Here is a 14,355-nt window from a genome sequence, read left to right as displayed (position 1 = left end):
CTGCCTCAGCTTGATCCCTTGCCTTTGTGTGGCAGAGATGCCATCCTTTGTATTGAGAGGGAGAGAGAAAGGGATCAGTTACTTTAGCAATGATCTTAGTAATTAATTATTTAGGAAACTTTTGTCTCCTTCTATTGACTCTTTTATATTTGAATAGTCTGGGTTCCAGACATGCTTCTTTAATATGCTTGGCATTTGAATTCTTTGAAGACTTTAAATTGATGAATACTAAAGACAATGTGGTAGCTTAAGGCAATCATTCATATTGATGAAGTTCACTATAAATAGATGTATGCTGCAATAACCCACATGTAATAGCAATGTGTCCTTTTTATTCTATTCCTATTGATTCCAAACCCCCTAAGGATGTTGTTGTCAATAGCTGAGACAACAGCATCAGATGAAACTCACAGACCACCAAGACATTTTGCATTGCATGGCAAAGACAAGCCCAAGATAGAATCCCACTACTGTACTCCAGCTGACTTGATCATAGTACAATAATTTTTCTGTGTAAGAAATTATTTCATTGAATAGGAACTACTTTTCAAAGGGTCTAAAATAATGAGATTTAAATTACTTAAAAGATTCATATCTATTTTATAGGGATGATTATATGCCATTCAATAGAAGCTATTCATGGATAGTTGTTTGAAACATAAAGGGTTGGAGTTCCATGGTAAAGAGCAAGCTGTAGTGGCCAGTGTGTGATGACATGAGAAGTAGGTACTGAGAGAGGGAGGGTACTGTGATTACCTCTTGCCTTGCCGAGGTGGAGCAGATGTGTGTGTCCAGAGATCCAGGAAGTCTGTCTGAGGGGGAGAATACCAGAAAAGAGAGCTCTATCTCAGAAACAGGGGAAGCATAAAGCAGTAGGAAGGGTAGAGAACTGAGGGTCTCCAGTGGTGGATTGTTCCATTAATCTGATGTGCATTTTTGAGCCATCATCTAATTCTGTTGGGTCTTTCCTACCCTTGCTTATTCCCACAGACCATACCTGCACAAAATAAAATTGGGAAAGTATTCTTTACTGATGAAACTAAATCTCTGGAACATTCTCTTCTGAAAATACAAATAACATGAGCTCTTTTGTGGTACCTTCAGCTTTAAGATATACACAAAGAAATGGGCTCCCAAATTTCAGGGCTAAAGCCCCAATAAAAGTTTACATCTCATTTGTTTACTAGTTAAACACAAGTGTTCCGTAGGGAATCACCTGTGCGGAGATGCAGGCACTTGTACTTTGTGGGACTTCCATCCAGTAGGACCTTGGGCCCTTTCACTCCAGCCAAGGGTGGAAGGTCAGTGAGCGTGGAGAATTGCCTGAGACATCTGTATGCTCAGACCCGGTATTGCTTTATATCACTCTCACCCTCATTCCACTGGACAGAACTCAGACACATGACTATACACATGCTTCATAGGCTAAGGAAATATTATCTGGCCAAGATTTGTGCTCAGGAAGTAGAGGAAGTCGGTTTTGATGAATATACAGCAATATGATGAATATAGTACATACATATTTTTCAGATACCGCATGTTTGTCAGACGCAGAACTCAGCAAGCTACAGCCTCTGGTAAATCTAGCAGACTACTTGTTTTGGTGTATCCCATGAGCTAAGAATGCTTATTACATTTTCAAATAGTTGGGGGAATATAAGAAAGAAGATATACAATGGCCATCATTTATGGTCTGCAAAGCTTAAATATTTATTATCTGGTGTCCTTTATAGAAAATAATGGCCAACTCCTTCTACCTGTATCATTTAGTATCCTGGAAAGAAACAGATGTCACCCTCAAAATAACATCTTCTGAGGGGACTTGTATTCATTTTCTGCTGTAGCAGAACAGGTTACCATAAATTTGGAGGCTTAAAACAGCACACATGTATTATCTTGTAGTTTCTGTGGATCAGGAGTCTGGGCACAGCTTATGGTCCTTGCTCAAGGTCTAACCAGTTTACAATCCAGGTTTTGGTGGGGGCTATGGTCTCATCACAGGCTTGAACTGGGGCAAGATTCTTTTCCAAGAGACCTCCTGTTGTTGGCAGAATTCATCCCCTTATAGTTGTAGGACTGAGGTCTTCATTTTTATGCTGACCAAAGGCTGCCCTCAGGTTCCAGAGGCCACCCACAGTTCTCTGCCATGGAACCCTCTCCATGGGCAGCTCACAATAAGACTGCTTTTTCAAGGCCAGAAGAGCCTTAGGTAGTACAACCTAATTGAGGAGTGACATTCCCTCACCTTTGCGATGTTCTATTGTTAGAAAAAATGACAGATTCCACCTGTGCTCAGGGAGAAGGGATTCCACATAGGTAAGACCCATTTGTGTGTGGGGGGGGGGGGGTGGGGTTGGGGCCTGAGGGTGTGTCAGCCAGAGGATATTTACAAAGGTTTAGCAAAGTTGAGGCAAACCCATAAGGGACAGGGAAACTCTAGACTGGGTGAAGCTTTTGCCACTGTGAGGCATGAAGGGAAAAGGGGAGACAGTGCACCCAGAAGTGGGTGAGACTTCTAGCCGCAGGAGAGGACCACCTGTCAAGACCTGCTGCCCACAGGAGGAGGCCGAGCAGAAAGCTGGGAGTGGAGGGAGGGGGGAGTAAAAGTCAGAGCTTCTCTTTCTTTCAGTACTCCGTCGGCTGCCTGACCCACCCCCACCCTATCCAGCGGAAAGGCTGAGGGCAGACTGGAGACTGATGGAAGCAATCCACAGAAATCAGCCTCTTAGGGCAGAGAACAGGGTAGAAACGGTGGGAGAATGGATCTGGAGGAGCAAATTAAAGAAATCCCAACCATAGGGCTTTTGTCTTCCTCAAGTTTCAAGGACAAGAGCACGTTTCAAATGATCAGTCTAATATTTGTCCACAGCAAAATCGAGAATCACCAGGGTCTGCAACCATACAGAAGACCACTAAGCCTCCTCGGAATCATCTGAAGAGACAACACAACTTGGCTCGACTCAGAGGTAGGTTGATCTCAGACAATACTGATGCTTACCCAGCTCCTGGAAAGAAAACCGCAGCGGCACATATTCCAATCAAATGATGCAGTTGGAGAATGTTCTTTACGGAAAAACATGAATACAGCTCCACCCAACACCGGGAGCAGGGAACACCTGCTAGTACTTCCCATTTGCATGTCTAGCTTAGCGTCTGTCCTTAAATGAGTTATGAGCCTTTTCCCACTGACTCGGGCCCGCTTTAGAAACAGAGGCATGCTCCATCTGGGGAAAGGTGATATTTAAAAGACTAGCCTTTCAGTAAGCAAATTTCTAAATGGTAGAGCCATTTGACTACTAGGTTGGCTTCCCCAGACAGCTGCTCAGCAACATCAGCTGCAGCTTGGAGATGGTGCCTTTAAAAAGCAGGACCATATTGGATCTAGAATTGCTAATAGATAATTAGGGAGACAAAGGCAAAAGAATTAAGGCACATCATTCTTTGGCATGTTTCTAGACGTTTTTTGTTTTGTTTTAGGCATATAAGAGAAGAGATGGTGATTATTCAAAAGTGAGTTTGGAATTGCTATCATTCTTAACTAGTACATTCATAGAATGTAAGTATGTCTTGTATATAATAATACCAAAAGTACTAGAGATGCAGAAAGTGAGAACAGATTTTAGAAACAAGGGTTTGAGCAGGAATCTACTGCTAATAAAAGTTCAGTAAATCCTTTGGTTAATACAGGAGGCTTTCCTTCATATCACTTCCTCTCACACCCTAGAACCCAATAAGATATTGCTGCCTAATTGAAAAGTTTTCTAATAAGAGTTTAGGTAAAACTAATTTAAGAGAACTCATTTGCTAAATATAATAACATGGCAGACTCTCTATAGCAACTTTACTGGTTTCCTATAAATAGAAAATTAATTAATGGTGAAGAAAATAAAGCAGTAACCACACCAGACTGTGAAGAGAAGTATTATTTTAACCTTGTATTAACTGTTAGTTCATTACAGTAAATTACAATGGCCATGGGAAGTTGGTCTGGATACCAAATTTACTTATTATTCGTGCTACTGGAATCAGATACCATATGAGTTCATAATGATGAGATATTTTAAGTCTTACCATAAAACATGTAGCGTGTAAAACTACGAGCAGCAAAGTTTTGCTATCTCCCTGGGCTATACAAATACATACTTAAAAATGAGTATCTTGGAGTGCCTGGGTGGCTCAGTTAAGTGACACCAAGTAACACTCAGTTAAGTGTCTAACTCATGATTTTGGCTCAGGTCCTGATCTCATGGTTGGTCAGATCAAGCCCCGTGTCAGGTTCTGCACTGACAGCCCGGAACCTGCTTGGGATTCTCCCTCTCCCTCTCTGCCCCTCCCCTACTTGTGCTCTCACTCTCTCTCAAAATAAATAAATAAACTTTGAGGCACCTGGGTGGCTCTGTTGCTTAAGCGTCCAACTTTAGCTCAGGTCATGATCTCATGGTTCATGGGCTTGAACCCCACATTGAGTTCTGTGCTGTCAGCTCAGAGCCTGGAGCCTGTTTGGGATTCTGTGTTTTCCTGTCACTCTGCCCCTCCCCTAGTCAAGTTGTCTCTCTGTCTCTCTGTCTCTGTCTCTCTCAAAATAAATAAACATTAAAAAAAAATTTTAAGAAAATGAGAATCTTTAAGAATTAGGTATAAAGGAATATTTTAACTTCTTTTTTGAATCTTTTATATCAAATATTACTTTTATACTACAAAAGTAAAATTTATTTTTTAAAAATCAAAGTGGCATAGGGAGGAGCCAATATGGCGGAACAGCATGGAAGTTTTTTATGTGTCTCACGTCCATGAAATACAGCCAGACCAATACTAAACCATCCTACACACCTAGAAAACTGATCTGAGGATTAACACAACAATCTGCACAACCTGAAACACAATTCACCAGGTATGCAGTGTGGAGAGGTGAACTTGGGGAGAGAGAAGCCACAGAGGTCAGGGAGGTGCTTTTGCAGGTGGAGAGAGGACGGAGATGGGGGGGAGATAATATGGGAAAAGTACCCCCCCCCCAAAAGCAGCTGGAAAGAAAATGGAAAAGTGGAAATAGCCGCAGGGACTGACCTAAAAAGGGAGAAAGGAGAAAGGAGCAAGGAAAGGGTTTAAATTCCATTAAGACTATAAACAGGGGGAATGCAGAGTCTGAAACTCCGCAGCTCCATACCTGGCGGTGCTCTGGTGAGAAGGGCAAATCCCCAGGAGCAGAGTGGAGTCCGGGGTTCTTCAGGTCACACGGGGAGAGGCGGTTCCCCTGCTGGGAGGACACCTGGTAGAGGCTGTGTGAGCCCCCAGAGGCAAGGCTCCAGCGGACCCGGGAGAACAACCACATTCCCTGGTGCTGGAACAAGGTCGTTAAGGGCGAAGCCGGAGGCCAGATGCGTTTCGTGATTTTCCATAATCCCTGAGGCGCTGCTGCTACACTGTCTTGCAAACTTTTTCTTTTTCCGGCGCGGGCTGGCACCCGGCTGCAGTCTCTGGGCGTCGGCAGCAGCATGGCCTCGAGCATTCCTGGGAGCGGCCGGCACCTGGCCATTGCTCGGTGAGACCCTCCCGCAGACCGGCAGATCAGGTCAAAGCCTCAGTCCCTCAGAAATAAGGGATCGGGAAAAACAGCCGCATCTGAGACAAAACTCAGGAGGGAGGTGCTGCCTGGGGCTTGGTCACGGACCGTGTAAAAGCGGGGAGTGGATGGAAGCCGAAGACAAAGGATGGGCGGGTGATTGCTGATCCGGGAGAACAGAGTTCCTATACTAGACGCCATTTTCACTGCTCTCGCGCATGCCCATACGCACCTACAAGCTCCACAACAATCCAACCCAATAAGCTAAGCAGCGCCATCTAGTGGAGAACGGCGCCATTACCAAGCCCCGCCCAACTGGGCTAACCTCGCTCTTCAGGAACACAAGTTTCTCCACCTGCTTAGTTTACAGACTATAAATTCCTTCATAGTTTGACTTGTAAGGGAAAACGAAGTAATTTCAACCATATTTCAGTCTTTTCGCTCGTCCATCTATTTAATTTTCTTTTTTCATCTCTTTGTCATTTCTTTTTCTTGAATACAGAAAGAGAAAAAATTATTTTTATTTTCAATTTTTATTTAAAATATTTTTCTTTAATTTTTTTCTACTATATTTTTTTCTTTTTTGTAAATTTTTTCAAATTTTGTTTTACTTCCATCATTTCATTTTATTCTATTTCAGTGTATTCATTTTTTCAAAATTTCAAACAATTTCCTTTTTTTTTCTTTCCCCTTTTTTCTCTAATCTATCAAGCCCCTTTCAAAACCCAGACCAAAACACACCTAGGATCTAGCTTCATTTATCTGATTTGTGTGTGTGTGTGTGTTGTTTTTAATTTTTCAATTTTAATTTTTTATTTTAATTTTTTTACCTCATTAATTCCTTTTCTCCTTTCAAAGTGACTAAATGAAAGAATTCACCCCAAAAGAAAGAGCAGGAAGAAACAATAACCAGGGACTTAACCAACACAGATACAAGCAAGATGTCTGAACCAGAATTTAGAATCACGATAATAAGAATACTAGCTGGAGTCAAAAATAGATTAGAATCCCTTTCTGTGGAGATAAAAGAAGTAAAAGCTAGTCTGGCTGAAATAAAAAATGCTATAACTGAGGTGCAATCTCGAACGGATGCTGCGATCGCAAGGATGGATGAGGCAGAACAGAATCAGTGATATAGAGGACAAACTTATGGAGAATAATGAAGCAGAAAAAAAGAGGGAAAATGAGGCAAAAGAGCACGATTTAAGAATTAGAGAAATCAGTGACTCATTAAAAAGGAACAACATCAGAATCATAGGGGTTCCAGAAGAGGAAGAGAGAGAAATAGGGGTAGAAGGGTTATGTGAGCAAATCATAGCAGAAAATTGTCCTAACCTGGGGAAAGACACAGACATCAAAATCCAGGAAGCACAGAGGACTCCCATTAGATTTAATAAAAACCAACCATCAACAAGGCATATCATAGTCAAATTCACAAAATACTCAGGCAAGGAGAGAATCATGAAAGCAGCAAGGGAAAAAAAGTCCTTAACCTACGAGGGAAGACAGCTCAGGTTTCCAGCAGACCTATCCACAGAAACTGCAGGCCAGAAAGGAGTGGCAGGATGTATTCAATGTGCTGAATCAGAAAAATATGCAGCCAAGAATTCTTTATCCAGCAAGGATGTCATTCAAAACAGAAGGAGAGAGAAAAAGTTTCCGAGACAAACAAAAATTAAAGGAGTTCGTGACTACTAAACCAGCCCTGCAAGAAATTTTAAGGGGGACTCTCTGAGGGGAGAAAAGATCAAACAAACAAACAAACAAACAAACAAATAAAGACCAAAAGCAACAAAGACTAGAACGGACTAGAGAACACCACCAGAAACTCCAACTCTACAAGCAACATAATGGTGACAAATTCATATCTTTCAGTACTTACTCTAAACGTCAATGGACTTAAATGCTCCAATCAAAAGACACAGGGTAACAGAATGGATAAGAAAACAAGATCCGTCTATATGCTGTTTACAAGAGACCCACTTTAGACCTAAAGACACCTTCTGATTGAAAATAAGGGGATGGAGAACCATCTGTCACGCTAATGGTCAATAAAAGAAAGCTGGAGTAGCCATACTTATATCAGACAATCTAGACTTTAAAATAAAGCCTGTATCAAGAGATGCAGAAGGGCATTATATCATAATCAAGGGGTCTATCCACCAAGAAGACCTAACGATTGTAAACATTTATGCGCCAAATGTGAGAGCACCCAAATATACAAATCAATTAATCACAAACGTAAAGAAACTCATTGATAGTAGTACCATAATAGTAGGGGACATCAACACCCCACTCACAGCAATGGACAGACCATCTCATCAAAAAATCAACAAGAAAACAATGGCTTTGAATGACACACTGGATCAGATGGACTTAACAGATATATTCAGAACATTTCATCTTAAAGCAGTGGAATATACATTCTTCCCCAGTGCACATGGAATGTTCTCCAGAATAGACCACATACCTGGAAATAAATCAGCCCTCAACAAGTACAAGATGATCGAGATCATACTGTGTGTATTTTCAGAACACAACACTATGAAACTCAAAATCAACCGCAAGAAAAAATTTGTAAAGGTAACAAATACTTGGGAGACTAAAGGACATCCTACTAAAGAATGAATGGGATAACCAAGAAGTTAAAGATGAAATTATAAAGTTCATGGAAGCCAATGAAAACAATAACACCAGAACCCAAAACCTCAAAACCTCTGGGATGCAAGAAAGGCGGTCATAAGAGGAAAGTATATAGCAATCCAGGCCTTCCTAAAGAAGGTAGAAAGATCTCAGATACACAACCTAACCTTATGCCTTAAAGAGCTGGAAAAAAAGAACAGCAAATAAAACCCAAAGCCAGCAGAAGACAAGAATTAATAAAGATTAGGGCAGAAATTAATGCTATCGAAACTAACAATCAAACTGGTATAAAGTAGATAAAGTGTAGCCAGAAACTTGTTTCAAACCAACAAAATACAATGGAGAGCTTTACGTTTTCTGAAAGAGAGGTAATGGTGGATTATTTATCTTATCCAAGAGACACTTGCAAATATCTTGCTCTCAAATCCACTTTCATTTTATAACTATATGATGACATAATACAGTGTTAAGTGGAATTCAGTAGTTATCTATTTAATTTGGACATCAGTAAGATTTCAGAAAATATCACATAGGGCATGGGTGTTCTAGAGCAAAATTGGTATTTATGTTGACCAATCTCCCCTTAGTGTAGTCAGATTTTTCACTTTATATTGAACGAGATAGAACTAGCACAAGTGTTATGAATTTAAAATAGCACCCCTCCATAGCTTCCCACCCTCCTTCCCTCTGTGTATGTAATATATGCAGTGCCTGGTCCAGAGCCCTCCTGCTAAATCAGCCCCTTTGTAGCTCTGTCCTCCGTTATGTTCCAGACTTCAGCCACACCCTGAGTACTCGTCATGATCAACATTCAGAACTGGGTGCTCTGACTTCACCTTCCATATTTCTCTACCTTCACATCATGGCACATGAGAATTCCTCAAATGGAAAGAGCTCCCTTTTTTTTTTTTTTTCCAGCCGTGTAAACTCTTCCTCATCTTATAACGTGAGCATACCCTCTTCTGTACAACCTCCTCGTCACGCTCATGCAAAAATTATTCATTCGTTCTGAGATCACCTAGCACTTTGTAAATATCATAGTATTATTTAAACTGCACTGCAATTATTTGTTCACATGTCCATCTACACCACTGAATCCAAGATAGCTCCTTCTCACTTATCCCTACCCACCACTAGCATGGTGGCACAAAATAGTCTTTAATGAGTTTTTGTTTAATGAATGAGTGATTAAATGAATGGCTGAATATTAAAGTTGCCCTATTGAGAATCAATAGTCTGTTTTATAGCACAGGAAAGAATACTGTATTCAAAAGTTTACATATCGGTCACCTGTAATTTAGGGAAATATTAAGAATAAATAACAGGGACTAATACATCCTTAACCCCAGCATATATGCCAGTTTTTAATCTCCTGGACCTATGTATATGCAGAGATAGCTCTAGTTTTCTAGCCACCTCTGCTAAAGCTTAAACACATTAACAGGAATGGCATGGCCATGTGAGATCAGCAAAGAAGGGAACTGAAGTTCATAAGTTCATTGTGGGAGAAAATGCAATAGAAAGAACCCAGGCCCACTGAATATCTCTAATATTGGGCAGAAAAACAAAAACTTTATAATCTAGGTTTTTAGAAACCATGCAGAGCCGACACAAAGCATGCGCTGTAGTGTTTTCTCGATGCCAGTAGAGGGCAGCACATACTTCATTAACAGGGTGTGCTGAATTCCTACTTCTGCAGCCAGGGATTGGAATAAGTGCTCTAGCAGCAAAGATCCTAGGATTCTTCCACTTCAACACAAGTTTCCTCAAGAAACTGTATTCTGTAAATATTTTCTGTGTTAGCATCATTTTATCAAATTGTGTTGCAGATTTCAAACTGCGTATTTATACTTTGATGGACAGTGTGGCAGAGTGGAATGGATGTAGCCTGTGGGGCTGGACAGAGGAGACTTTTGCATCTGGAAGCCACCACTTGCCAGCTGTGTGATTTGGTCAAGTTACTGAACCTTTCCAATCTTCCTTTTTCTCATCTTTTTTTTTTAATTTAAAGTTTTTATTTACTTATTTTGAAAGAGAGAAAGAGGAGTCAGGGGAGAGGCAGAGAAAGAGGGAGAGAGATCATCTCAAGCAGGCTCCGTGCTGTCAGCAAAGAGCCCCAGGTGGGGCTCGATCGCACACACTGTGAGATAATGACCTGAGAGCCGAAACCAACAGTCGGGTGTGTAACCGACTGAGACACCCAGGCGCCCGTCTCATCTTTAAAACACAGATGAGAAGATCTACCTCATGGGCTTAATGTGAGATCAAATAACAATACCAGTATCAGCTGGCTGTTTTGTAGTTGTCTCCCCACTTCCGTTTCTTTCCCAGGTAGAAAAGCAAGTATCTCCAAATGCGTACCATACGCAAGTGTCTTGCAAGACACCAGGGCAGAACCAAAAAGTGCCGGAACCAGCCTGGAATAAATGTGCCAAGTGAATCAAATTCCTCTGCCAGCAGCTCTGGCAGAGAGTATTAAAACCCTAAGAGTACTAGTAATCATAATGTAAAGCTTCTTGAAAATAATAAACGCCTCACACACTGTGGAATTATGGAAACAGAAAAGACAAAGCCAATTAACAATGTGTGATAGAGCACTGCTGCATTTCCCAGGATCTGGTAGGAATTCAAGACGTGTTAGTCTTTTTATTTTATTTTGTTTTACTTAAAGTTTATTTACTTTGACAACAGAGACAGAGACAGCATGAGCAGGGGAGGGGCAGAGAGAGAGAGAGAGAGAGAGAGAGAGAGAGAATGAATGAATCCCAAGCAGGCTTCATGCTGCCAGCATAGAGGCTCAAAACCACAAACTGTGAGATCATGACCTGAGCTGAAACCAAGAGTCGGACACTTAACCTACTGAGCCACCCAGGCGCCCCTAGTCTTCATTTGTAACAGCCAAAACATGCAAGCAAAGTATTAATTGATAGGTGAATGAGTAAAGAAAATGTGGCATTATATGTATAATGGAATTTCGTTTGGCCATGAAAAAGAAGGAAATCTTGCCATTTGCAACAACATGGATAAAACTTGAGGATATTATGCTAAATGAAATAAGTCAGAGAAAGACAAATACTGTAAGATCTCACTTACATGTGGAATCTTAAAGAGCTGAACTTGTCCAAACAGAGTAGATTGGTGGTTGCAGGTTGCAGGGGGAGGGGGAGAGAATGATTGAAGTTGGTCAAAAGGTACAAACTTCCAGATATTAGATGAGTAAGTTCTGGGAATGTAATGTCCTACATAGTGACTATAGATAACAACACTCTGTTCTATACTTGAAACTTGCTGAGACAGTCAATCTTAAAAGTTCTCACTACACACACGTACAAATGGTAACTATGTGGTGGTGAATGTGTTAACAAACCTTATTGTAATAACCATTTGCAATATATGCATATGTCACATCATCACCATGTACACCTTAAACTTATAGAATATTATGTTATTTATATTTCAATAAAGCTAGGATTAAGGAAGATGTTAGTTCTTACCTTCTGCACATACCTACATCCCTCAAGATGCTATTTAATATTATTTACCATAGTCTGTTTTTATTAAAAATATTTGATCACCATTTTTAACATAGTAATATTTTATAAACGTGACATTAAATAAAAGCATACTTTTAATTTCTCAGTCTTGTCCAAGTCTCATAGATTTTATTACACAAAAGGTTTGTTATAATTGGTTTTTATGTTCCTTTTAAGTTTAAAGCTAAAGCTTTATTTCACCAAGGATGCCAAACAAGTGAGAGCCAATAACAAAACCAGGGTACCAGACTGTGGATGAACAGCTGAGAAATTCAGTGCAAAGACAGCAGAGTCCAGACCCATTGGGGTTTTTTTTTTCCTTTTATCTAATAATTTATTTATTTTTTATAATTTACAGACCCATTGTTGACTTGCCATGTCAGTGCAGACTTGACAAGCTGGGAGCAGCTCGGCACAAGGGGTCTTTGTGTCTTTTCTAGTGGCGCCTGGTCAAAGGACGGGGCCACAGCAATGGGCATTGCATGCCGTATCTCAATGCTCATGAGAACTATGGAAATAAGTGAAGCGCACTCAAATGAGAACAAGGAGAGGTTCTTTATTCAGAACTTTCCCTTGCAAAGGGGGTTGGCCACCATCACTCGTGTTTGGCAGCAGCTCGAAGAGAGGGGGCAGAGCTTTCCAGTGGAAGAAGGAATGGCCTCAGGTACACACTGATTAGAGGCTGTCAGGATGGGAACACTGCAGGTGGGCTACATAGGAGTGAGGCATCTTCTGGGATTAGTTAGGGGTGCATATTTGAATTTCTCTTGTTGGTTCTAAGTTGCAAGAAAGGGCAGAAATTAGTTGTTAATCATGTCCGGCCCATTTTTTTTTTTAAAAAACAATTTGAAACGTATATTTATCCTTGAGAAAGAGAGAGAGAGCACAAGCAGCGGAGGGGCAGAGAGAGAGAGGGGGAGACAGAATCTGAAGCAGGCTCCAGGTTCTGAGCTGTCAGCACAGAGCCTGATGTGGGGCTTGAACTCATGAACTGCAAAATCATGACCTGAGCTGAAGTCGGACATCTGACTGACTGAACCACCCAGGTGCCCCGTGTCTGGCCCATTTTGATTCAATCATCACATGGTTATGTTTGGCCCCCAATTATAGATAGTAGGTTGGCCTCCTGGGCTGGTTGTAGGTCAGAGTTTACATATGGTCTGGTCATTGCCCCTTTGTGTATTGAGTCTCCCAATATGACAGAAATAAGCACCAGGCCAGTGAGATACCTTTCTCAATCCCTAGATTGAGATCCCAGAGATCTCCTAGTCTCTGACCTCTGACCTCTCTAATTGTAACCCTGGGGGAGTCACTTATTGTCTCTGGGCCTCATATTTCTTCTCTGAAAATTGACAGTTTTCATCTAGAAACTGTTCCCAACCACATGTTGTGAGTGTATAAATGGAAGGGAGAAATGGTTCTGGGGAAGGAGCATGCTGGTAGTGACTGGCACCAATGCAGCAAAGTCAAGTGAGTGTTGGGAGAATGTAGCTCCGGTAAATGTTGTTACCTGGCAGGTATCTTTCTGTGGGAGAAAATGGTTGAAAACCACTGATCCAGTTAAATCTGTCAGCTTCCTTCCACTCTAATTGCAGTAAGAACCAATCCTTGGGGCGCCTGGACGGCTCAGTCAGTTAAGCGTCTGACTTCAGCTCCGGTCATGAGCTGTCAGTTGGTGAGTTCAAGCCCCACATAGAGCTCACTATTGACATCACAGAGCTTGCTTAGGATCCTCTGTCCCCCTTTCTATCTGACTCTCCCTTGCACTCTCTCTCTCTCTCAAAAATAAATAAACATTAACATATTAAAAAAAAAAAAAAAGAACTGATTCTCGGCTATAAACTACCCACCTCTCAGTCTGTGTGTGACGACGACTATGCTTTATGGGTGTGAGGGCAAAAGTAAATGCTGTCCTCGTGATTGCCATGGGGTCAACTGGCAGGTATGTGCTGATCGGAGGCCAAGATCAAACAGTGATATTGATTTAATCATTAAGTTCCTCTTGGTTTTCCAGTCTCACTGATGTTAATCCTCTTCTTTTTCAAGTGTTTAGTTGTCCTTGTGGAGCCACAGCCTCTGATAAAAATTAAATTACTATTGTTTATTTCTGAACAAAATGTTAGGTGAAATGCCATATGCTGCCCTCTGCAGATTATTGAACTAACAGACCACTGTCAGTCATTTGGAGTAGTTTTGCCAGAAATTGTGATGAATTTCTTTCTTTAAAAAAAATGTTTAATCTCACTGACATAGTTCTGTGTGTACAACATTAAAGTTTATTGTTTTTAGTAGATACCAGGTATTTATCTAGGTCCAAAAAAAACTATCCACAAATAAAAGCAGGTCCTAGTCCTCCCTGGGGCTCATACTCTAATGCTATAAATTGTACTTAAATACTTAATATTTCCAAAGTGATAAGTATTAGGAAGTAAGATAAGGAGGTAGAGAGTGATCAAGGGTGTTACTTCCATGAACTCGTGGTAGATGACTTGTCTGATAAATTGATACTTGAACAGAGACATGCTGAAAGTGAAGGGAAAAGCAATTTGGATATGAGGGGAAAGATTTGGGGCAAGGAAATAAGGTACCACAGCATACTTCGCATGTTCCAGACACAGG

At 41.0% G+C, this 14,355-nt stretch overlaps 2 long non-coding RNA genes across 4 annotated transcripts in view; one reads left to right on the top strand and one right to left on the bottom strand.

The window, feature by feature from the left end:
• Positions 1–2,767: 2,767 nt before the first annotated feature.
• LOC121033053 (uncharacterized) lies at positions 2,768–12,570 on the top strand. Its single transcript, XR_005791671.1, has 2 exons — positions 2,768–2,966; positions 12,095–12,570. It is a non-coding gene; the product is annotated as an uncharacterized LOC121033053 (long non-coding RNA).
• LOC121033052 (uncharacterized) overlaps positions 12,119–14,355 on the bottom strand; it is a 55,681-nt gene continuing 53,444 nt past the window's right edge. For all 3 annotated transcript variants that reach the window (XR_005791669.1, XR_005791670.1, XR_005791668.1), the window contains 2 exons: positions 13,587–13,812; positions 12,119–12,512 (listed from right to left, as the gene is read on the bottom strand). This is a non-coding gene — a long non-coding RNA (uncharacterized LOC121033052). The remainder of the gene's footprint in view (positions 12,513–13,586; positions 13,813–14,355) is intronic.

Source organism: Herpailurus yagouaroundi, unplaced genomic scaffold (genome assembly GCF_014898765.1).
Source record: "Herpailurus yagouaroundi ecotype Mexico unplaced genomic scaffold, PumYag 142, whole genome shotgun sequence".
Lineage (NCBI taxonomy): Eukaryota > Metazoa > Chordata > Mammalia > Carnivora > Felidae > Herpailurus > Herpailurus yagouaroundi.
Note: the sequence above shows the minus strand (reverse complement) of the source record. Positions and strands in the feature narration are given on the sequence as shown.